The sequence below is a fragment of the Microtus pennsylvanicus genome, chromosome 8 (assembly GCF_037038515.1).
Source record: "Microtus pennsylvanicus isolate mMicPen1 chromosome 8, mMicPen1.hap1, whole genome shotgun sequence".
Lineage (NCBI taxonomy): Eukaryota > Metazoa > Chordata > Mammalia > Rodentia > Cricetidae > Microtus > Microtus pennsylvanicus.
In genome coordinates this window covers 50,064,932-50,088,794 of record NC_134586.1, presented here as the reverse complement: position 1 = coordinate 50,088,794, position 23,863 = coordinate 50,064,932, and the positions used below count along the sequence as shown (strand labels likewise).

The window sequence follows — 23,863 nt, the reverse complement described above, 5'->3', positions numbered from 1 at the left end:
TAGATTTAAATCTATCGCCACATATATTATTTAAAATGCTTTCATTCCATCTCTAGTTAATGCTTTTTATACTCATAAGGGTTGTATTTTTCAGAGCAATAGATACTAATATTGAAAAGGAAAAGTTATCAGGTCTTTTATGAGTTTTGCTTTTATCTCTAAATATTCTTTGACTGGAAGTGGGTTATGGGGATTTTCTCCTCTCTTCTCTTGAAATTTTTACTGTTTTATATTTTAGACCCAAGTTCATCATTTCTCTTCAGTCCATGTGTGGCGTGGTGTGTTTAAGGTGCTCTTTGTGTGCATGTGTACATACCCTTTACTAGGCCAGAGTATATGATGGCTGCGTCTTCTCCATCGGTTTCTGCCTTACTTCCTTGAGACAGGTATCTCACTGAAAGAGAAACCTGCCTTTTCATCTAGTGTTGCTGAGTAGGAAGCTCTCAGTATCTGCTTGTTTCTGACTCTCAATGCAGGGGCTACAGATAGGTATACCCAGGCTCAGTCTTTTAGGCAGGTGCAGTGTATCTGCCCTCAGGTCCTCACACTTGCAAAGAAAGTACTCTTACCTCCTGAACCATATGACCATCCCTTTAGTCAATTATTTAGAAGGATGTGTAGTTTGTGTTTAGAGTTGTTTCTGTTGCCTCAAGATGTCCAATTGCTCCAACATAATTTTTTTAAATTTATTTATTTATTAAGGATTTCTGCCTCCTCCCCACCACCACCTCCCATTTCCCTCCCCCTCTCCCGATCAAGTCCCCCTCCCTCATCTGCTCGAAGAGCAATCAGGGTTCCCTGACCTGTGGGAAGCCCAAGGACCGCCCACCTCTATCCAGGTCTCCTAAGGTGAGCATCCAAACTGCCTAAGCTCCCCCAAAGCCAGTACGTGCAGTAGGATCAAAAACCCACTGCGATTGTTCTTGAGTTCTCAGTAGTCCTCATTGTCTGCTATGTTCAGCTAGTCCGGATTTATCCCATGCTTTTTCAGACCCAGGGCAGCTGGCCTTGGTGAGTTCCCGATAGAACATCCCCATTGTCTCAGTATTCCTCATCCATTGAATTATAGCATTTTTTAAACGTATATAGTGCTTTTATAAATATGTGATCTGAATAATATACTTAGGGATATTTAAGTATCTATTTATTCTTTACCCGGTGTATTACCAAGTACCCCACCTGAATCACTACCCACATACTTTGCAGGAAATAAAATATGTGGGTAGGATTACTGCCTTGCTCATAATAGTGTGAAACTACGATTTGAAAAGATCAAGTGACTTTCCCAGTATCACAAAGTTCATGTGATACACATATAGGATCAGATTTATTGCGTGCATGCCCTGAAAGGCCACACTGTGTTTAATATGGACTTATCTCCCTGGTAAAGGAAGCGCAGAATGGGGCTTTCCTTTCTCAAACTCTCACCGACAGATCTTCAGGATAGATGATATCTTTGGCAGACCTTTATAAAATGAATTTCTACATCTCAAGGATTCAGGAGGTTTGGGGAACTGATGATGATATTCAGCCAAATGCTGGCCATATTATCCATTGAGCAGTTTGGGAAATCTAAGTGACAGCCTTCTCCCAGCATTAGTTGCTGACAATACTTTCTGCCACGCCAGTACTTCCAGCCAAAGCACCCAGCAACACAACTGATCCTTCTTACAGGGTGTCCATTTGATCAAACGCCTTCAAGAGCCTTGCTGATTTTAACAAAGGCCACAGAGCTAGGGATGAACCTCCTTATTTATCCAGCCTCTAATTCCTTTTAAAGATCCTGATGGGTTATTTTCCTGGACATTAACCTGTAGTAATGATTTCTTTGTGATTTACATATTGCTCCTGCAATTTACATATATTCCTAAAGTGCCTCTTCTCATTTCATGGAGCCTTGCTTAGCTATTGCATCCTAAAGCAAAGTGCACAAAAGGGTCACCTGGTACCATCTGGTGCTCAAAGGAGGACTGCTAGGCGCCTTTTATTTTTTCCATAGTTTATTTCACAAATGTCTGATACTTGCTCACCTTTTGCAAATAGAAAATCTTTCGGACAGAGCAGGAATCAGAAGATGAATTGCCTTGCTTCCTTTCCTGATTACCTCTCGAATGACCTTGAACAGCCTCCCACCTGAAACCTGCCGATCCAGAGAGTACAGATCATAGAGAAAATAAATGCTTTGCTCTTTAGGGTTAGCCCTTATTGTTTCCTTGTTTTATAAAATGCATGGGCTGGTTTTCTGGAGGAAAGAGAAAGGATGCTGAGCCTTTAAGTAATGACCCATCAGAACTAGCTACATAGGTAAAGTCAATGTGACACAGAACAGTCTCCAGTAATGAAAGCTCTCCAAGAACAGGCAGCTTAAGCGTGTTGTTCCCTGTTTCATCTCCAGAATCATCCACCACATCTGGTACTCGCCTCTGCTATTCTGATCCCATTTCTATACCACCGTATAGAACTTGCAGTCCAGTGAAGTCTGTCCGGTGTGCCCTAGAACTTGCTACAATTCAAGTCTAAAATATCCCATATAGGCTCAGGACTTGAGCCCTTGGCCCCAACTTATTATGCTGTTTTTAAGGCTACAAATCCTTAAAGAGTCATAGGTGACTAGGGCAGGTCTTAAGAGGCTGCCCCACCCCAGGTTCTAGGCCCAGGTCTCTGCTCCCTGGTGTAGCCACAAGCTCCAGCTACCAGGCCTGAAACACACCCATGGCCATGCCTTCCCACCATACTGGACTGAAAACATTGGGAACCATGTGCCAAAATAAGGTTTTTATCCCATAAATTGTTTCTCTCAGGTATTTTGGAAATGCAACGGGAAAAGCAACACAGAATCTTGCATGCATGCCCAAGGAGTGATCCCTCTCTCTGGTCATCTAGTACCTACATTGTGGCCAAATATTTCCCACGGTCACAACCTTTGTGAGGAAGCATACGAGATTAAGACTCAATGAATATTAGATGATCTTAGTTCATCTGTTTCCTTTTTGTCTCAACTTTATTTCTGTCATTTGAAGAAGTAATTTTAAAACTCTCTGGTCTGCTGTACCTACAGTGGAATAGTGAAATGGTCTTTCCCACTTGTGAAGCTCTGCCCTCAGTCTAGGAGTGTTCTCATCACCAACGCTATAGCTTCATGTCTGCTCAGACTGGCTGCTCAACCCACTTAAATAATAACCAGCATAGAAAATGATGAAAATGGAAAAGACTTCATTTGTCCCACATATGAAGTAAGACAAGCTAATCTGAGGATTTAGAAGCCTGATAAAGATCTGATGTCAAGTCGGCGGCTTGAGGCCAAGACCTAGTTCTGCCACTTACGGAAAATCGTGTGTCCGTTTCTGCCACTTTAAGTGCTGCAGGGTGATTCTTCTTAAATTTCTCACCTTCATTTTTCCTTTATTACATTATTTTCTTCACTTACCATTTGCGTGTGCTTGCACACTCGTGTGTGCCACACTAGTGAGAAGCTCAGAGGGAAAGTGGTAGGAAGCTGTTCTCTACTTCCACATTATGGGTCGTAGGAATTGAGCTCAGGTCCTCAACTTTAGCAGCAAGTACATTTATCTACTGAGCCATCTCTTTGAAGCTGATTATCCCCTGCGGTTGATTGAAAATAAGAAAAAAACTTTACAAGAAATGACTCACAATATACCTGGTTCATAGAAAACATTCGTAAATATGAATCAACATGTAGCCATTATTTCTGCTTTAAGAAAACCTGTCGAGGACAGTTAAACCTCTCCTTTCTTATTTCCCGACTCTTAGTCCAGGAATATGATTAGAAACAAGAAATTCTATTGTCCTGAAATCTACCTGAAATATTCTATCTGTCACAACTTGGACTTTTCTTTTGTATACATCCTTTGAAGAAATCCCTGTTTTTCTTAGAATTTTCCAATTCTTTCTCCTCTTGCTTTAAGAAAAAAAAATTATCATGTGCAATATTATTGTTTTTCTTGTCTCTAAATGTCATCAGAGCTAACACCTGTCTTAGTTCCAGCTCCGGTGGCTCCTGCAGGCTTGTCAGAGTCTGTGGCTTGTCAGAGTCCCAGTGCTTTTTGCCTGAAGCCACCTCAAGTCCCTGGTGCCACAGGTATGCGAAGAGACTTGGAGGTGACAGTCTACTTAGCATGCACACACTCAGGGACCCAGAGTGCTACAGGGATATAAGAGCAAGCATATTCCACCATTCCTTGCCACTACCCACCTTATTCTCATTTAGGTTTTCTAGTTTCCATCCACTTTTATGAGTATTTCTCACTCAACAAGGACATGAACACAGCACTGCCTAGGACAGAGGACCCAACCCCATGAGGTTTCAGCCACAGTTCATGAACTGCGGCAGAGTGCCAAGGACAGACCGTCTCCACTGGGTCATAAGATCCCATGGAAGGCATTTTATGCTCTAGGCATTTAGTTTTTTACACTGAGCATGAATCACCCTGAGTATCCTGTTTCTGGAAATTCCATTTTGTTGGAATCACTTTGGAAAGGTGATATAAATGCCCAAGCTATAGTTTATACTAAACACAATTTGCGTATTAATTCAGTAGCAGCCTAAGTGGCAGAGATAGGAATGACCTTGTGCGCTTTAACAAAGGCATTGGGTATGGGAACTCTAAGATCTCCTTCAAGATACAGACTTTAAAATTAGAGAGAGTTGCTTGTTTAAAAGAAAAGCATCTACGAGAATCACAGCGCCCTGACACATTTTTCATATTAATTTCTAATAACTAGTTTTCAATGATTTATCTGCAAAATCAAAGACTGTGGCTCCTTGTTTTATAAATGTCAGAAATTCATAGTTTGGCAAATCCGAACCTCAGAAAGAACTGCTAAGTAGAGACCCTTGATGAAACAATGTAATTTCAGATCATTACTGGGGAGAAGGCTTCAGGCTGCCTTAGGCTTACTGTTTCCAGAAGAAAAATAAAATTATTGAGATGAGATTAAGAATAAGACAAATCACTTGGAGAAGGAATAATTTTTAAAATAACAAACAAACCAAGCCCTCGTGGCAAATATCCTGTGTTAAGGTTCGGATACAAAATATCTGTGAGAAGGCTCCTGTGATTGCTTCCCAGATGGTTACACTCTTTTCAGAGGCTCTGGAACCTTAGGTGGTAGGATTAAGTTGGAGGAAAAGGAGTATCTTATCCCTGGCTCCTCTCCTGCCGTGTGTTCTGATTCCCTGGAGACAGCACCTAAGGAGCTCCTTTGCCGTATGAGATACCTCTACCACTTGGACTAAGGAACCATGCACTCAACCCTCGGACACCACGAGAAAAATAAATCCTTCCTCCCATTACATCATGTCTGTCATGTTCTTGGTCACCGTGACGTGAAATGTGTCATGACATTGGCAGAAAAGTTTCCTGGCTTCAGAAAGTCAGCTCAAATGCCTTCATCACCAAAGAAGTGACAAGAACAATCCAACTCAAATGCCTTAAGCCTCAGGTGAAGTGACAAGAATAGGCCAGGAAATGACCCAGTGGAGGAACAAAGATATTGTCACCAGGACCTGATCTCTCCTGGTCCTTCCTAGCCATGGCTTTGCTATCTGGTTAAACTAGCCTAGAGAGTTTCAGGTTTAAGCTCCCTGGTTCATCCATTTCCTTTGGAGAATCTTCCCTGTATGTTTCTTATAGCCACAATTATTGGTTGTGGTTAGAACATCAGCCCCGAGAGATGTTTCAGATCTTCTCTTCAGCCCTTCCATCCAAAGTCTCATGGACGGGAGAGGAACAATATTCCAGAGCAACTTGAGAATAGTTGCACAGGCGGCAAGGCCAATGTGGGAGTCTCCCACAACTGACCTGCCAAGCTCTGGACTCAGAGGGCACTGAAAAGAGAAAGAAAGGCACCTCTAAGAACAAACATGGCCTAAAAGGAGATGAAAGAAAAGAATGCCCAGGAAATCCCCCCCCCATGTTCTTTTGCCTATAGGAATTATGGTTGACAGAGGTAGAGAAGGTTCATCATTGAGTAGATATGGAGCCTGAATGAGACTAGTTGGGTGTTTTGAGAATATCCAGAACCAGCTGTGATCTTCAAGCTCAACACATACATCTTTGCTTACTGGAGACTGAAAAAGCATGATCCACCAATGCTCGATACATGGTTTGTTTTGGGTTTTGCTGTTTTTATTTTATTTTATTTTGTGTACGAATGTCTTCCCTGCAGTATATATCTGTATCAAGCATGTGCTTGGTGCCCAGGAAAATCAGAAGGCTTTTCTGTAGTCCCAGGAATTGGATAACAGAGGACCGGGAGCCACCACATAGGTGGCTGAGAATCGAACACGGGCCTTTACAAGAGCAGCAAGCACTCTTAATGGCTGAGCATTTATCCAGGCCTTCAATATCATGATTTGGGGGAACCAGAACCAAGGGTAATATTTCTTCCACACTGGTGTGGACCCTTGAACTCTTCCTCTCACCCATCTCTATTACGTCTGGAGGGCAGCTCTGCTCTGTGTCCAGGCCTCTTCTCCCCCTCTCTATTGTATCCTGAAGGCAGCCCTACACTGTGTGTTCAGGCCTCCTAAATATAAATCACGATGCTGTCTCTTTTCCAAAGGATGGCTGGCTCTAGGCCCGAAACATTGAAACAGTCGGTAACAACTTATCTTGCAGACTTTGAAATTCTCACCCACTCTTTCTTACAGATGACCGGCCTCTAAGGTGAAATAAAAACCGCTTGAATGGGGATGTGGACAGAAATTCACAAAAGGAAAGAAATTCTCTAGCCTAGTTGGGCAAGCCTAAGTGATCCCTTAATCATTTTCCTAGCAATTTCCTTCTTCCCCAGAGCCTGACCCTGCAGGACAAGGATCTATTTTCAAGTCAATTACTATTCATAAAGGCCATAATTACATAAAAAATCATAAAAGGAACCCCATTTCTCTTATTATGGTAATGTGATGGTAATTTTTGAAATAACTACAATTCATATGATAGAAATGGCAGTTGCTTTCTTTCAGCTTCTCATTGCTGTTAGTTTAATATCACACCATTCCCAAATCTCCGATGTATCCGCAGAGCCGCAATAAATGGCGGCTGGTAGATGGTGTTTAAGCAAGAAAACAAACACAACAAATGATTAGTTCCTAATACGCCAATAATAATCAGCTTCTCATTGGAATAGAATTCGAAGTCCCTCCCAAGAATTTGGATGATGGATGCATGAGAGGGCAGGGGGTGCCTGTGGGTCAAGGCTGAAATCTGTTCACGGTTTCAGACAGGACATTTCAATTCCTGACCCCATTGTAATATAGCATTTCCTTCATAACTGCTAAGATAAGACTATTTGATAAGTATGAGGAATGACTTCCCATCTCGTTTACATACCCTGCTAGAGTTTCTACTATTCTTGTGTCATTTTTCATTCCACTTACCCTTTTCTACCAACATTTAGGAAGTCATTTGTTTAGGTTAGGAAACGGCTATGAAGGAAACAAAGGCTCTGTTTCAGTGGAGGAAAAGGACATAGGGAAGGATGAGGTTGAGTTTAAAGAGAGAGCTGAGTGAAGAGATGGAGATTGCTCAGGGGATAGTGTTTCCAGCATGGCCCCAGTCCAGGGCAGAGGTCCTGAGGAAGACGTGTTTGTAAGGACTAGATCATGGCTTCTCTGTGGGGAATACGCTGAAACAGAAGAGGGAACCAAACCAAGATCTTATAGAACAGCTAAAACCTCATTTCCTCCTGAGGCTAAAGGAAAGCCACACAAGTGACTATAGAGAAGTAGCATGATTTACTTGCAGGGACACTGGAGCTACAGGGATGTAATTCAGTCGCAGATGTCAAAGATAGAGAAGCCACAGAGCTGGGATTCACACTAGGGTCTTTGAAGCTCCAAAGCCTTAACCATTTACTGCCATAGTCTAACTCTCATCCCTCTGCAGGCAACGCCAGGTGTGGCCTATCACTGGCTTTAAAAATAAGCTTAGCCTTCTAAACTTATGACTGTGTGCACTGAACTCACTTGACTGGCTTCTTATCCTCCTGTTCTAGCTCTCCAGATTCACGGGTCCAGATAAATTATCCTTCTGAAATTCTCTCCGTATTCCCTTCTTCTCTATTGTCATGATGATTCAAGGTCAAAGCCTCCTATACTGTATTTTCCTAAGTTTTCGGAACGTGTGGCAATCTAGTACCACCTTTTGAATCCATATTCAATATTCCCTGATGTCTTAGTTTGACACCTACAGTCTACATTCTCAGCCACATGTTCTCCTCTTTTTTTGTAGAGGCAGGTGGATGGTGGGAGATGCTACAAATTGAATTTAGGGCCAGGCAAGCGCTCTACCACTGAACTATATACATGGCCTTCTTTTTGCATTTGATTTTGAGATGGGTTCTCATCGAATTGACCAATCGGGTTTAGAATCCACTGTTTACAGCATTGTGCAGGTTCAGACTCTGACTTGACCCCTCCCCCACTCTGATGCTGACCAGTTGTTTAAAAGCTCTGTGAGTGCCTGTGAAAGGAAGGTGATGAGAACAACTACCTGGTTTTATGAGTGTAATGGTTAACTGGACAAACACACACAAAACCTTTTAAAGCAATTGCTGGGCATTTGGGCAGCACAAATTGGGCTTGATGTATTTGTTGTTTTCCTTTTAGGCACAGGGAACAAAAGGGTGGGATGGTGGACTTGTAAGAAGTAGGAAGCAGGTGTGATCAGGATGCATTGTATAACATTTCCAAATAATTAATAAAAGTACTGTTTGGTTAAAAAAAAGCACAATAAAATTTACTTTTTGAAGTCCTATTTCAAATGACATAGCACATGCGTTTAGACCTACTGAATAATGAGTGTACTAACTGTCATTGCTCATAAAAGTGAATATGCCTTTACAATCCCATTTCTTTGCCCTTCTCGAAAGCCCATCCCATCTTCTGTGATAATTGAATGGCACCTGCCTCTTTAGGCTTACTTGAAATTCCATCCATCTGGGAGTCCATCACAGTGATTCTTCTAGACATCAGTTTCCACTCCTCTCCATTCCTGTAGCTCTGCTGCTGTGCAGAACTTCTGTTGTACACACCGCTGTTTAAGTGTGCTGAGCCTTTATCCCTTCCACCAGACAGTAGCGCTCTAATGAGAAGGAAGGTAGGTAATGATTGGATCAAGCTTCAACTTTCTGGCCCCGAGGCAGCAACATGCTATGCTGGGCAGTATTTATTTTATGGAAGTCCATGGAAGAATTGAAATATTATGCTTTTCTTGGCCAACAACACTAAGCTAAAAGGTGGATTTCTCTCCTATCAGTGGAAGATGGAAATGGGTAGCCAGCTTTAATAGCAGGGTTCATACGTCAAAACACCTTATTCATCATTGGCATATAGGTCGTTGATGACTGAAGGTCAATGAGACGTTAGTTGTAGTTGCAAGGTCTTTCCTTTGTCACAAATGTGTTTTGACTTTGCACTCTGTCTTAGCTCCTACATTGCAGAACTCCAGATTCGCTTGGAAAATCTACAGAAATGACTGGGGAATCAGTTTCCTTGTACTTATAAAATTTATCAAAATACATAAAATTTGTATGGTTCATACAAACATTGGTCTCTAATATGGATAAAAGACAAAATACAAGAATTATAATATATATGGGATGGAAACTAATAATTGAAAAAGTATGAAAATCAATTCCATTAATATTTAGCTACTGAATAAGGATAAGAGAAAGTAAAACATTCCAATATTCATCTACATTAATACCAACTTAAATTTGCCTTAAATGCAGTCAAATCTCATATCTTTTTTTAACCCAAAAAGACTTTTTTAAAAATAATTTGTACATCAGAAACAAAATACTTTTCTATCTGTCTTTCAATGTGGGGAGGGAAGCTATAAGCACTGAAGCCACTTTCTAAATAGCTCTGCTGGGACCTGGTCCAATAAGAAGCAGTGAGATCTTCTAAGGACATCACTACCTCAGCAAAGGAAAGCTGGGGGCGGGGTAGGGATGTTACAAATCACTGTAGTTCTCTACAGAAGGCATCATGCCAAAAAATAAGCCTCAGTATTCTGTGAGGGACCATCTAGGACAGTCCTGCTTTTCCGAAGGACAATGGAGTACTGTGATTGTTAGATTCTAACATGTCAAATTAACCATGGCAGTAGCAAGCCAAGAACACATTGCCAGGTTCCACAATGCAATGGCTGAAACAGTGCCACTGGAAGTGGCAACTATTTGGCCTCATTCAAAATGGTGGGGAGGAAATGAATTTTGTAATGAATTGCTTGTCACTCAAACAATATCTGGTTTACAACAGGAAACAAACCATTCCTACGAGTGGCCACTGTGCCAAAGGGGAAGAAATCAATCAAACAGTTGCTAGCACAACAGATGAAATGTCTTCATTCATCTTCAAGTCATATACAGCCTCACTCAGTTGGATCAAATTGGAAGGATCCAGTCTGAGAAATATGAATGGATAAAGATGGAATCAAGAGCACTCTTTTGTTCTCAGTGAGCTTTCATTAATGTAATTCTTTTTCTCTTATTAAATTTAGCTTACAAACTTATATTTATAAATATGGTTTACTTGCCATTTTAAGGAGAACATTATGTATTTTACATTCATTGGTCCCGTTCTGTCAACATTAATCACTAAGTTTAGATTATAAAAAAATAAATCTACCAATTCTAGTATTTTGCCAAGAAACTTTTAAAAATGAGGACTTTGTGTCAGGTCTTTGTAACATCCCCAATCACCTTCATATCTCACCCCTTTGTTTCTTTTTCTTGGAGATAATTACTGTCCACATGCCCTTCTGGGAATTAGAAGTGTCTGTGATCACAGGCCAGGGAATCACTGAAAGAAAATTGAAACCCATGTTACAATCCTTTAGACTTTTACAGTTTTTCTGATTTGTTCAGCTTCTGGTCTGGTTTGTGAGATAATGATTTATCTGTTTAAAAGCCCCTGAACTGCTTGGGATTTGAGCCTTTTGGAAGATATTGACTAGCATGTCTACGAAGAGAAAGAGGGTGGTTGGCAACTGGCCACTTCCTGTGGCTGACAGCTGGAAAATCTGTAACCACCAGAGACCTTGTTTTCATGAGCATTTATATGTAAATAACCAAAGTATGGATCAAAGAATCAATTTACTGGTGAATAAATTTCTTAATGAGTCCTTTTATTAATAATTGTTCTGCCTCATAATCCTACCTCTAATATCTGTAGGATAAATTATTTGTCAAAGACAGAAAATTGTATTACAATGTCTCCCAATAGTAGAATCTAAGATAAGGCCTTTAAACTGAAGCATTGCTACTGTCCTTTCTGGTTATAATAGGATAAAGCAATGTTTCACTCTTAGTCTTTGATGACCCTGATAAGGGGCCCTGCTGACCATCACTGAACAATGTCTACATTTTCTAGCTCCACAGTGCCATCGCGGAAACTCCCCTTTTCAGCCACAAGGGACATAGTACATTTTTGCTGCAAGGGGTCTCACAAATAAAAACGTCCTTATTTCTGGGTTTTGTCATGGTTGTTCAGAGCAAGCATACAATCTGTGAGACTAAGGACTTGACTATGCTATCTACCCTGTCTGTGCCTCCATTGTCATCTGTACAGCGTGGCAGTCATGATACCCAGCTCCTGGCATTGCAGTGCAAAGTTGTATTTTGATCTGTGATTGCTTTTAACAGTGTCTGTGAGGTGTCATTTTTTTCCCCGTAAATTGTAGTTTTCTTTCTTACAAGATTCTTAGTTGACCATCCTGAGAGATAAAGATGCCACTGAGAGCATTTTGCCTGCAAATTGTAATTGGAATGTTTAAAAATGTTTGATCATGTGCGAAACCTAATGTGCATGGCCAAGGCATTGTGCGCCACATCACTGGGATACTGGAAAGTCAGGAGAAAATGTGAGCCTGTGGCGAGAGGACTGAGGGTCGCTTAGGGAAGCTTAGCACTTCCAAAGTGCTGTGGCTCCACATTTCCCAAGGCAATGTGTCCACTCTGTTCTTCAGCTGCCCTATCTCTATCCAGAACCTTTCCAATGACCACAGTAGCCAGTTTCCCACGTCTTCATTTCATTCCTGTGCTCACACCACAGTCGGTGTGCTATTTCATGACTCTATCCCGCATCTTATCACTCCTGTGGTTAGCACCATTCAAGGGATAAGAAGATAGCATCAAAGCATCAGGCCCCTGATCCCCGTTCTGGCTTCATCTCACGTCCCCATTTGTTTGTATGGATCTGTGTTATCAGGCCTCCTCCCTGGTCCTCGAACATGTGAGACCCATTCCAGCCTCAGGGAATTTGCACATGCGGTTCCAGATGTGGCACGCTCTGTTTGCTCTTCCTAGGCAGCATGTCCATGAAGCCTCTTCATGCCACCCCAACAGTTAGTTTCCCTCATCTGTTTTCAAGTATAACATAATCATTATTTCCTTGGCATGACCTATTACTCAAAAGATAATTAAGTCCATGGACTCAGAGACTGTAGTCTCTCTTTTTGGCCTCACCTATGTACGTTAACTCCTAGGAAATCGCCTTGAGCATGGCTAGTACTTAGGCAGTAGCTGAGGAACCAGTGGATAATCCATCAAATGAACACTTAATTCAATAAGCACCAGGGTAAACACACAGTAGCCTGCACTGTGTGCTTAAAGTATTCTCTCTCAAATAAGGTGAGTTCTTTCTTTTTTTTTTCAAAACATGAAGCTGTATTATGACTATTCTATTCAACTTAGTGGTTGCCATGGTGAACCTGAGTGTTCAGAGAATAATTAATATCTCCATCTGATATGCACATGAAAATGCAAGTTAAAATCCCACAGGACTCTATAGTGACTCTCCCCAACAAAGACCAGTTGCCAGTGTTGTCAAATCTCCTGGTGACCTCATACATTTGGACACATTCTTGGGACACGGACATTGTGTGCTGGAGGCTCTGTGAATGTATCAGAAAAATGAATGTGTGTGAACAGATCTTTCAGATTGACCTTCTATGTCATTAGTATGTTTACTCTCCAAAACTGTAAGCCTGGAGACCTTAGCACTGTAGTATAAATTAGCCCATTGTAGGTACTTTTTATGATGATCAAAAGCTGATTAATAAAATACTCAAAGTAAAATCATATCTTCAAGGATTTAACTGCATTCTTCAATATCATTTTCTCTTTTGAATTTAATTCTTTTGGTTCAGAAATTCCCAATTTTGCAGAATTCCTCCCTTATTTTCTAAGAACTAAATTTCAGAATTTGACCAACGTATTTGGAGATTTGTTTGATTACATATTTTTTATTTTAAATTTGTTATTCATTTTATATTTCATCTGCAGTTCACCCTTTCTTCCTTCTTCCTACTATCTCCACCTTCCTCCCCACTCCAGTTCCATCCACTCCGAGCCTTCAAATCTTATGATATTTTCATAACTTGTGCAGGGTCACTGAAAACATTTATAATGTAGATTTGATACCAGGTTGTGTGTCTGGGGAAAAAAACACCCAGTCTAACAACATGTCTTAATAATGTTCAGCATAGTGTGGCTTTTGAGCATAGAAAATACAGATTTGTTTAGAAAAAGTTATTTGAGTGTTGTGTGTGGAAATGGAAGTTTGATTTCAATGAGGGAGGCTAATGTCCCCACACAGAATTTTGAGCCCTGAAAATCATCAAAGGCACATTTTGTTGTTAAATATCCACAGATATTACATCAGGGAGCATCAGCAGGATTTGACCCACAATATACTATTTTATCTCTCTCAACTTTATATTCCCCCTTGTAATTTTTTTCAGCAATCATATGTGAAAGTTATCTCATGCAAAATTTGATTGTAATTCTACATAGTACATGAAAAATTGATTTAAAAAAGATATTTTCCATGGCTTCGCTGAGGCCTGGAGACTTTCTTCCATACATGTAATGATTGCATTTAGTGGGGATCCAGTCCTATGATCGTACTTTACTGCAGAAAGGATAGAGTGTGGAGAACTTAAGTCCTATTCTTTCAACTGTCTGAGATGGGGGGGGGGCTTTTGAGAAAGTTTACTTAAATGGCTCAAAACCTGTTTTTATTGTTTTGTTTTGTTTGTTTTTCAAGACAGGGCTTCTCTGTGGTTTGGAGCGCGTCCTGGAACTAGCTCTTGTAGACCAGGCTGGCCTTGAACTCACAGAGATCCGCATACCTCTGCCTCTGGGATTAAAGGAGTACGCCACCACCGCCCAGCTCAAAACCTATCTTAATGATGATCAACTACTCATGTATTGTTCTATTAAGATCAAAACTGGACAAGTTTAGAGCTGTATTTTAGGGAAACATGGACAGTTTTTAATAACAAGTGCATAAGTGAGATATGGTAACATTATATTGATAATATTAAAATTTTATTTAAAACTTTATCTAAGATTCCATATCTCTTTATAGAATTGGCATCCTTATATGAAAATATATGCAAAAGATTGGAATAGATTTATATATTATTGAATTTAGAAACTCACATGTTGCTTCACTGGCAAAGCTAGATATGTGTTCAACTCAGAGTAATTTCCATAATGTCAGAGTTTTATTTTCACCTCCTCATGGTGCTATTTAACTTGAGAGTTCTGTTCAAAGAGCTTCATCAAATTCCTGTTCTGAGGTTCACATCACTCAGGGCTCAATTTTCTGTTTGATTTCCCTCTGCCATTATTAACATGTGTTGATTTCATTTTCTTTGTCCTAATCATTTCTTCCTAAGAGTCTCACACAGCATTTTTGTATTCCAAAGGGCCCCAATCCCTGCTGCTTTCAACATCAACTTAATTTGAGAGGTCTTTCATGTGGATGTGGCTTGCCATCATCAAGGGCAACTCGTTTGTTAATTAACAGCGATTTAGCACACTGGTCCAGCATGCTGCCAAGATCAGGGTGTTTTCTTTTCTTTCCTTCTTTCTTTCGAAAAAAAAAAAAACTCAAGTGGGAATTCTCAGTGGGAACTATTTTTGTATTCCAAACTTCGGAAGGATGTTTTGATTTGCCCCCATGGGTAGATCTATTTTCTGGACCTTGGTTATGTTTCATAGCTTTTAGTGTCTGGATTCATTTCCAGGCCTGGGGGATAAATGACATAGGGGAAAGATGGGGGCTTGAAGCTACTTATAAAGAACCTGCTCAGAAAGTCCGGTTTCATCCCATGTTTATTCAGTCCCAGTCCCGCTGGCCTTGGTGAGCTCCCAATAGATCAGTTCCACTGTCACAGTGGGTGGGTGCACCCCTCGTGGTCCTGACTTCCTTGTTCATGTTCTCCCTCGTTCTGTTCCTCATTTGGATCTTAAGAGCTCAGTCTGGTGCTCCAGTTTGGGTCTCTGTCTCTATCTCGATCCATCGCCAGATGAAGGTTCTAAGGTGATATGCAAGATATTCATCAGTGGCTATAGGATAGGGTCATTTCAGGTTCCCTCTCAGTTGCTCAAGGTACTAGCTGGGGACATCTCCCTGGACACCTGCGAGCCCCTCTAGAGTCAAGTCTCTTGCCAACCCTAAGATGGCTCCCTTAATTAGGATATATATTTCTCTGCTCCCATGTCCACCCTTCCATTATCCCAACCATCCCATTCCCCCAAGCTCCCCCCATTCTCCCCTTCTCACATTTCTCACCCCATTTCCCCTTAGCCCCATGCCACCTCACCCCCAAGTTCCCAGTTTTTGCCCGGCAATCTTGTCTACTTCCCATATCCAGGCGGATGACTATATGTTTTTCTTTGGGTTCACCTTCTTATTTAGCTTCTCTAGGATCACAAATTATATGCTCAATGTCCTTTATTTATGGCTAGACACCAATTATGAGTGAGTACATCCCATGTTCATCTTTTTGGGTCTGGGATACCTCACTCAGGAAGCCAAGGACAATGACACTAGGTTTCGATCCTAATACATGAACTGGCTTTGTGGGAGCCTAGCCTGTTTGGATGCTCACCTTCCTGGACCTGGATAGAAGTGGGAGGACCTTGGACTTTCCACAGGGCAGGGAATCTGGGCTGCTCTTCATTCTCGAGAAGGTGGGGGAATGGAGTGGCGGGGAGGGAAGAGGGGGAGGAGAGTAGGGGAGGGAGTGATGTGTGGGAGGAGGGGAAGGGAAATGGGAAACAGGGAGGAGGCAGAATTTTTTCAACAACTAAAAACATAAACAAAAAATAAAAACATAAATGACATTTGACAATAAAATAACAAAAAATAAATAAAGAACCGCTCTTGACAGAACAGGCTGCAAAGACAGACAACCTCCACTCTCCCATGGTCTGTATACTGTTGAGTACTGCAGTAAAGGTTGGCCAGCTACATCTGGGCCGCTGAATAATATGACAGGCCTCAGTGGCATTGGTATACTTCTCTGGAATACTTCATGACTCCAGTTCATCCAACATCTGGATGGAGGGTTTCTGACTATTTTCGCTGCTGATATTTTAACTTATTTTTAGTTTATAAACTTTATTGCTAAAAATTTTTCAAATAAATAAAAATTTCACATACCCAAATTAATCAGACCCAAAGTCTATACAGCTCAATGAGCTTCTATAGTGTTACAAGGGGCATCTGGTCAAAAGCTATGGGGCTTCACAATAAATTTTGCACTTTCAGTATTGAATATATTTTATGGACTTAGCCTCCAGCAAAACCAAAAAAATTCACAGCAAAACTAGAACTAGCCAAAATCCACTTTATAGCTTCTGGTATCTGCATTTTGGTCTTTATAGTTCTGTAACATTAGCTATTTACGCCGGGCGGTGGTGGCGCACACCTTTAATCCCAGCACTCGGGAGGCAGAGGCAGGCGGATCTCTGTGAGTTCGAGGCCAGCCTGGTCTACAAGAGCTAGTTCCAGGACAGGCTCCAAAACCACAGAGAAACCCTGTCTCGAAAAACAAAACAAAACAAAAAAAAATTAGCTATTTACAAGTTCAAGGCAGCCTAGGCTATGGATTGAGTTTAAGGTTAGCCTGGGCAAATTATTGAAACCCTGACTCAAAATGAAAAGGTAGGTAGAAAGGGGCTGGGATATAGCTTAGTGGTGGCACAATTTTGTAGCATACAGAAGACCTCAGATTTAATCTCTGGTTCTGACATTTAAAAGAAGAAGAAAAGTAAAAGGAAACAAGAGAAAAAGAAAATTTGTGATTGGTGGAGTGTGGGAGTCTTGAGTTTCTATGTGGGAGGCCCTTGGATGTTTTCCCAGGACATGGTAGCAAGACCTTATTCTTCCTGACTGTGCCTCATGGCTGCACCTCAACACATAAGTCATCTCTTTTCTGGGCCAAAACAAGCCTCTATGATCTGGATCCCTCTGGAGACAAGAGATTGGTGTGGGGCTGTGGAGAGAGATGCGGAATGTCATCTCTTTCATGCAGGGCAACCTAATTTGCAGCCAAGATGGTCATGGATACTTTTCTTCACTGTAGAAAAAGTGTAAAAAAAAAAAGCTGGTAAAAGGTGAAGCTTGCTATCTAGCTTAAAAGAATGATATTAAAAGAGAGCATTTTTTTAATTAAACAGATGTGTGTCATGGGTGTTGTGAAGTTGAAGATTTTATAATATAAAGTGTGACTACATTCTTCTGCAGAAGTAGAACATGGATAGACCAACACTAAGCCAGCCTCTGTCTCCCTTCCTTCTAATTTTTAACTTCTTATGATTATTTTATGCATATGAGTGTTTTGCCTGCATGTATATATGTAAACCCTAAGTGTACCTGGTACCTGTAGAGGCTAGAAGAGGGTATCAGATCACCCAGAATTGGAGTCACAGACAGTTGTGGGCTGCCATGTGAGTGCTGGGAACCAAACCCAGGTCCTTAGCAAGAGCAAAAGTGCTCTTCACCATTGAGCCTCCTTTCTATCGCCAGAATCTTCTTCCTTATGTTAATGTTCAGTTCATTTTTTATTGTTTACAGAATTTTTCAAAGTATATTACTTCTTCACCATTTATTAGTTCACACAGAAGTCAGAGGACAATTTGTGGAATGTCGTCTCTTCTTCTGCCATGTGGTTCCCCAGGATTGAACTCAGGTCGTGAGGCTTGGTGGCAGATGTCTTTACTCTATGAACAGTGTTCCTGCCCCAAAGAAATTAAACAAACTTATTTGCTCCCTATTGCCTGTCTGTATTATGGTGTATTTTTATCCTTCCTTTACAAACACTTGTTTCAGATTAGAAGGTCTACATTTTTTAAACATAAGACTGAAAACCCTTTGACATGAATCACAAGCTTAAGAAGTTCCAGAAAGCCTGGCATGATTCCGTTCTGCATGCCTGTTTTGAGGAGCAGCAGGCAGAACCCTCCGTCCGACTTCTCTGCCACCGAAGAACGCGCCTTCACCTCATGGAAGACTCCATGGACATGGACATGAGTCCTCCAAGGCCTCAGAACTACCTTTTTGGCTGTGAACTAAAAGCCGACAAAAATGATCACTTTAAGGTGGATAATGATGAGAATGAGAACCAGTTATCACTAAGAATGGTTAGTTTAGGTGCTGGGGCAAAAGACAAATTACACATCATAGAGGCAGAAGCAATGAACTATGAAGGCAGTCCAATTAAAGTAACACTGGCAACTTTGAAAATGTCTGTACAGCCAACAGTTTCTCTAGGGGGATTTGAAATAACACCTCCTGTGGTCTTAAGATTGAAGTGTGGTTCTGGGCCTGTGCACATTAGTGGACAACATCTAGTAGCTGTAGAGGAAGATGCAGAGTCAGAAGATGAAGATGAGGAGGATGTAAAGCTGTTGAGTATGTCTGGAAAGCAATCTGCTCCTGGAGGTGGCAACAAGGTTCCACAGAAAAAAGTAAAACTTGATGGGGATGATGATGAAGATGATGAAGATGATGAGGATGATGAAGATGATGACGATGATGATTTTAATGATGAGGAAGCTGAAGAAAAAGTTCCAGTGAAGAAATCTGTACAAGATACCCCAGCCAAAAACGCACAAAAGTCAAACCAAAATGGAAAAGACTTAAAACCATCAACACCAAGATCAAAGGGTCAAGAGTCCTTCAAAAAACAGAAAAAAACCCTAAAACACATAAAGGACCTAGTTCTGTAGAAGACATTAAGGCAAAAATGCAAGCAAGTATAGAAAAAGCGCATTGAACATTCCTGGGTGCTACTGGTAATTTAAGCCCAAAGATGGGGAAAGAGGAAAAGGAGAAACAAATATAGTCCATACTGAGTACCATCAACAATTCAGACTGAAGTCTTCTTTTTAATCTCAATCCCCTTTCCTGATTGGCCATCCATTCACCCTTGCACGCTGGAAGCAATCTCTTGTTTTCCTAAAGCATTTTTCTTTCACTCTTGTGATGCAGAGAGCTTTACTGCTTTCTATACTTGTGCATATGCCTCATCTCTTACCATGTTTTAATACCTTTCTATCCTTAGCTGTTCAATAAATTTTTTGAATAAACCAAATAAGGATTTATGTGAAAAAAAAAAGTAGTTTCAGAAAAAGGCAGTTAGGATTTCTTGGAGAAGGGGGTTGGGGAGAGGGAGAAGAGAGAGAGAGAGACAGAGAGACAGAGAGAGGCTGTGCCCATGGGTGTTTGGGTACCTAGAGAGGGTGAGACAAGGAAGACAGGGAGTCTGGTTGCTGTCATCCAGTGATCTTTTTGCCTTCTGTGTCCTCCTCACTGGAAGGTGCTGCCCAGTTCTTTGGGGGGATACATATGTGGTTTTAATTGGCTTGTTACCATCATTTCAAGCTATGTGTCCTGCCTGGCTGGACCTTAATGAGGCATATCCACAGCTAGACTCAGGCAATGGCAGCTTCTCCAGCAGCCTTTGCCAAGGCGTTGGGTACTGTGGATGCCAATAAAAACACGTTTTCCAGAGATGATCTTCCAACATGCAAATGATCCTTTTCCCAAGGGAAGCTTTAAAAAGAGAAAGCTGCTTTTCTCCCCACACTAAGCCATGTTTATCCCCACCCATTTGTGGCATTTTTCTGTGGATCACAAAGGTTAAGACTTAGAGTTAATTACCCTGCTTAGTGCAAACAATGCCACGCTGCCAAGTTATAGTCCATAAATATATGCCCTTACTGTTTGTCAGTAATTTGTTCAAAATAAAAACACAAAAATACTTACTGAACCCCATTAACATGTACCAGTCACTTGTCATGAATAATTTTATTAAAGCAAAGTGTCCCATGAAGGGCTGTGGTGTATATGTATGTGTTGTATGTACGTCACAGTTATTTCAGGCAAGGAAAGTGAGGTTTTAAGTTCAAGGAACTCCAACAATAATATAGAAGGCCAGATGTGAAGACAATTTTTTTTTTTTTTTTGCTTTTTCGAGACAGGGTTTCTCTGTGGTTTTTCGAGCCTGTCCTGGAACTAGCTCTTGTAGACCAGGCTGGTCTCGAAATCACAGAGATCCGCCTGCCTCTGCCTCCCAAGTGCTGGGATTAAAGGCATGCGCCACCACCACCCGGCTTGAAGACAAAATTTGAAGTGCAGTTTTGAGTCACCTGTGGCTGGTCCTAAGTATGACTCCACCCAATTGGTAGAAGATCTTTCTCTTGACACCTTGACTTGAGGGCTTTTGTTAGAGAGTTTCCAGGGAATTTTCTTCAAGAACAGGCAATTGCTGATGTTCTGATTTCTCTGTCAACCCCTGAAATCTTGTTCAGTCTGCACAGGTTATTTGAAATATTTCCTTTGTGAGTTGAAGGGATTCGGGGGAGACACTAGATTTGTATTACTCTCCATATTGTAACGTCTCAAACTTGTCTTTTTCTTTGAATGCCTTTTAATGATTCCAGTTACATCACAATGGGAAGCACATAACAGATCTCTTCTGGACAATTGTAAGACAGTATCGGGGCCACTAAACACAATTATAAATATGAGGCAGCAAACATTTATGAGTTCTGACGCTCTTCTTCACAGTGTACTCTTAGAATTGTTTCTCCTGACACTGGTGACACAGAGGAAAATTCTTTCTGTTGTAAGTTTTTCCCCATGTAAGGGTTGGTTAGAGGTGAAATGTGTTTTCAGAATCAGAGTCATTCTCTTTTACGATACCAGCTTCCAAAATAAAGTTTTTGGCTTTCTAGGTGCTCTTTACAGCAAGATGATGACCAAAGTTTGGTTCTGAATCATGAGATTCTAAAAGAGAACAGTTTACGAGGGGATAAGAAAACTGAAATGGAAGAAAAAGAATAACATTTCAGGTTGAAAGAGAAGATGAAAGAAATAGTTTAGGAAGTTATCCAAACTTTGACATTCTTGAGGGTTAGCACATTCAAACCAAAGAATAAAATTTGCTGGCCCTATGGTTCAACTCATCATGGATGTGTAAAGAGGAGGCAAGGCGAGTGAGGTGGGCAGGTCAAGTCCTTGAGATATTTTCTTCTGTGATATCTGACCTCTCTTTGACAGGTATGATCATCTCCATCCCCCCTCCCCACTGGGAGAAAGTGCCGAGAAGGGAATGAGAGGTGAACGGAATGAAAAGGATAAGATGGATGAATAGCGAAAGAGGCCAGACTCCCTGACAGAAGGGGAAGAGGTCCAAACCCAGGCCTTTGGTTTTTCTCCAGGAACCTAAAAATATCCACCCTTTGCCTGCCTGACATTTCCACTGCCTTTTCTTACACATGCTCCATGAGTCCTGCCGATGGGACTTAACTCATGCCTAGCCTGCTCTTTCCTGCTGTGAAAAAGAAACCAGTCAGTTGGACAATCAGGATAAAAGATGCAAACCTTCAAAGTCGCTGACACTGAGCTGTCTTCCCTGACTAACCCAGCATCCCTGCATTAATTCCAGCACCCTGTTATACCTGCATGTAAGAATTTCTAATTAACATGAATATTTCCTTTATGTCTTCTTATCTATGTCTTCCTTTGATTGCCTTTTCTCGTCCCCCTTTTTCCTCTTTCCTTCCTTTCTTTCTATCACTTCTCTATCACACTCCCACTGATACTGGGAGTCTATTCCGGAGTCACACTTTGACAGTTCTAGTCCAGGCTCGTGTGTCCCTAACTTAAATGGTCATGGGAGTAACTTGTGGTTCCTTTTGAAATGGTGTGTTCTGACTGAGAAGATGATCCTGTTGACTGATGCAAGACACTGAGTGTTTATAGACAACAACACTTAGATTTCTACTGCACTTGGAATTAACCCATTTTATTATTATCAAAGACCATTCTGGAAGCTGTTAACCCAGAGATATATTTGGCTAAATAGCTTCAGGAATTTTGTTTCTTCTCCCACTCTTGCTGAAAGTCAGGCTACAGAGAAGTACATCCAGGCACATCCAAATGCATCCTCCATTTTCTCAGGGATATTACTTAGCCAATCTAAGCTCCTCCTGAAAATGAAGATGGAAGTGACAGTCTTTTTAAGTGGCTGTGGAGGGGCCTTAGTTCAAAAGTTAGCATGGGTCAGAACAAAGGGGACTAGAGATATCACCTGAATATGCTTTTGGTACTTCTTATCCCATTTGGCATGTCTGGATTCAGTGAGAAGACACACAGACATTTCCAATCCTCCCATAATGCTTAGAAAATATTTGTTTCAAGTGCAGCAAAGAACATCAGGAAATTTTCAACATATTCATGAGTGCCTGGGTGTGCTTGTGAAAAACTTGTACCCATGCCACTGCAAAGATTTAGAATTTTGGTACTGTGTTTGTAAAGGATTTATCATGGGGATTCCATGTGACAGTATGACCTAGGACAGTCATGGCTTCCATTTCCTGTGCCTTGGGATTTTAATCAATGGAGCTTATCCTCTGGGCATAAGAGCAAAAGTGACATCTCCTTCTGATTATATGGCAACTAGTCTCCCCGGAAACTATGGGGGAGGATATGGATTCAGCAGGAGAGAAAAGTCAAATTTCAACTTAAAATTCATAAAGAAAAAGCACATAGGGACCATTTAGCATGTATAAGTGTTTGAGCAATTTAGCACATGAGTGATGAAATGATAACTGGCTATATTGTTTTTACTGAAAGCTTAAGAAAATTGATTTTTCAATCTGCAGTCATCAAGAGTCCTTATAAAAAATTTAGATATCCAAACAAACTAATTACGAAACAAAATTAGATGTGGGATTGTCAGGTTATCTTAATTTTACCTGGCAAGAATATACATGTTTTGATACAGGTTAGCATGTGAAGCATTGGAGTGTCAAGTCCTGTTCATGCCTATGTCTTCTGGCCCCCATCTCCCCATGAGATTTCTTCTGCATGGGAAGATTTCCCCAGGATGTAGCAGATCTGTTTTCTATGAGGCAATAAAGCCCAGCAACATGCACAGCTGCTGATGCTTGGCTGTAGCCACAGGAGTCTTGGGATCCAGTTTTATGGCTCTGCCTTCCCCCACACCCTAACTATCAATAGCTACCAATGTGGTCTGGGGCATGGAGTTGACCACAGCAACCCAAACTACTTCACACCAGAGAACCAACCACTTACAATCACTGCCCCCGTGACACTGAACTACTGGCCAAGAAAGAAGGAAGACTGGGAAGAAAGGGGAATATTTTGAAGTTTTAAGAACAAATCAGAAATTTAAGGCAAGACATTCTGTTAGGAAACCAGAGGGAGTGATGGAAAGCCCTATACTTTGCAAGAAGTTATTAGGAATGTTTGTGGTGTCAGTTACAGGTTTGGGGAATGCATTGTGGATGGAATTGGGAGAACAGCCACCTGTATTTTGTCTGTTACTTTCTATATTAAATATCTCTCCCCTCTTTTTTTCTTTCTCTCATGTTCTGTCTCACACATGCTTATAATATTTAAATACATACAATAAGCTTATTCATCTCAGAAATGAGGGCTCAATGCCCACTGGAGGGTGTCACTAACATGATTGAAATGTGGTTAAGTTATTTTGAAGCCCACAAT

General features: G+C 41.1%; 1 protein-coding gene and 1 pseudogene across 1 annotated transcript in view; both read left to right on the top strand.

Moving 5' to 3' along the window:
- Positions 1-23,863, top strand: part of Tafa1 (TAFA chemokine like family member 1) — a 510,096-nt gene that overhangs the window by 247,186 nt on the left and 239,047 nt on the right. The window lies entirely within an intron of this gene.
- On the top strand, positions 18,275-19,315 carry LOC142855515 (nucleophosmin pseudogene; annotated as a pseudogene).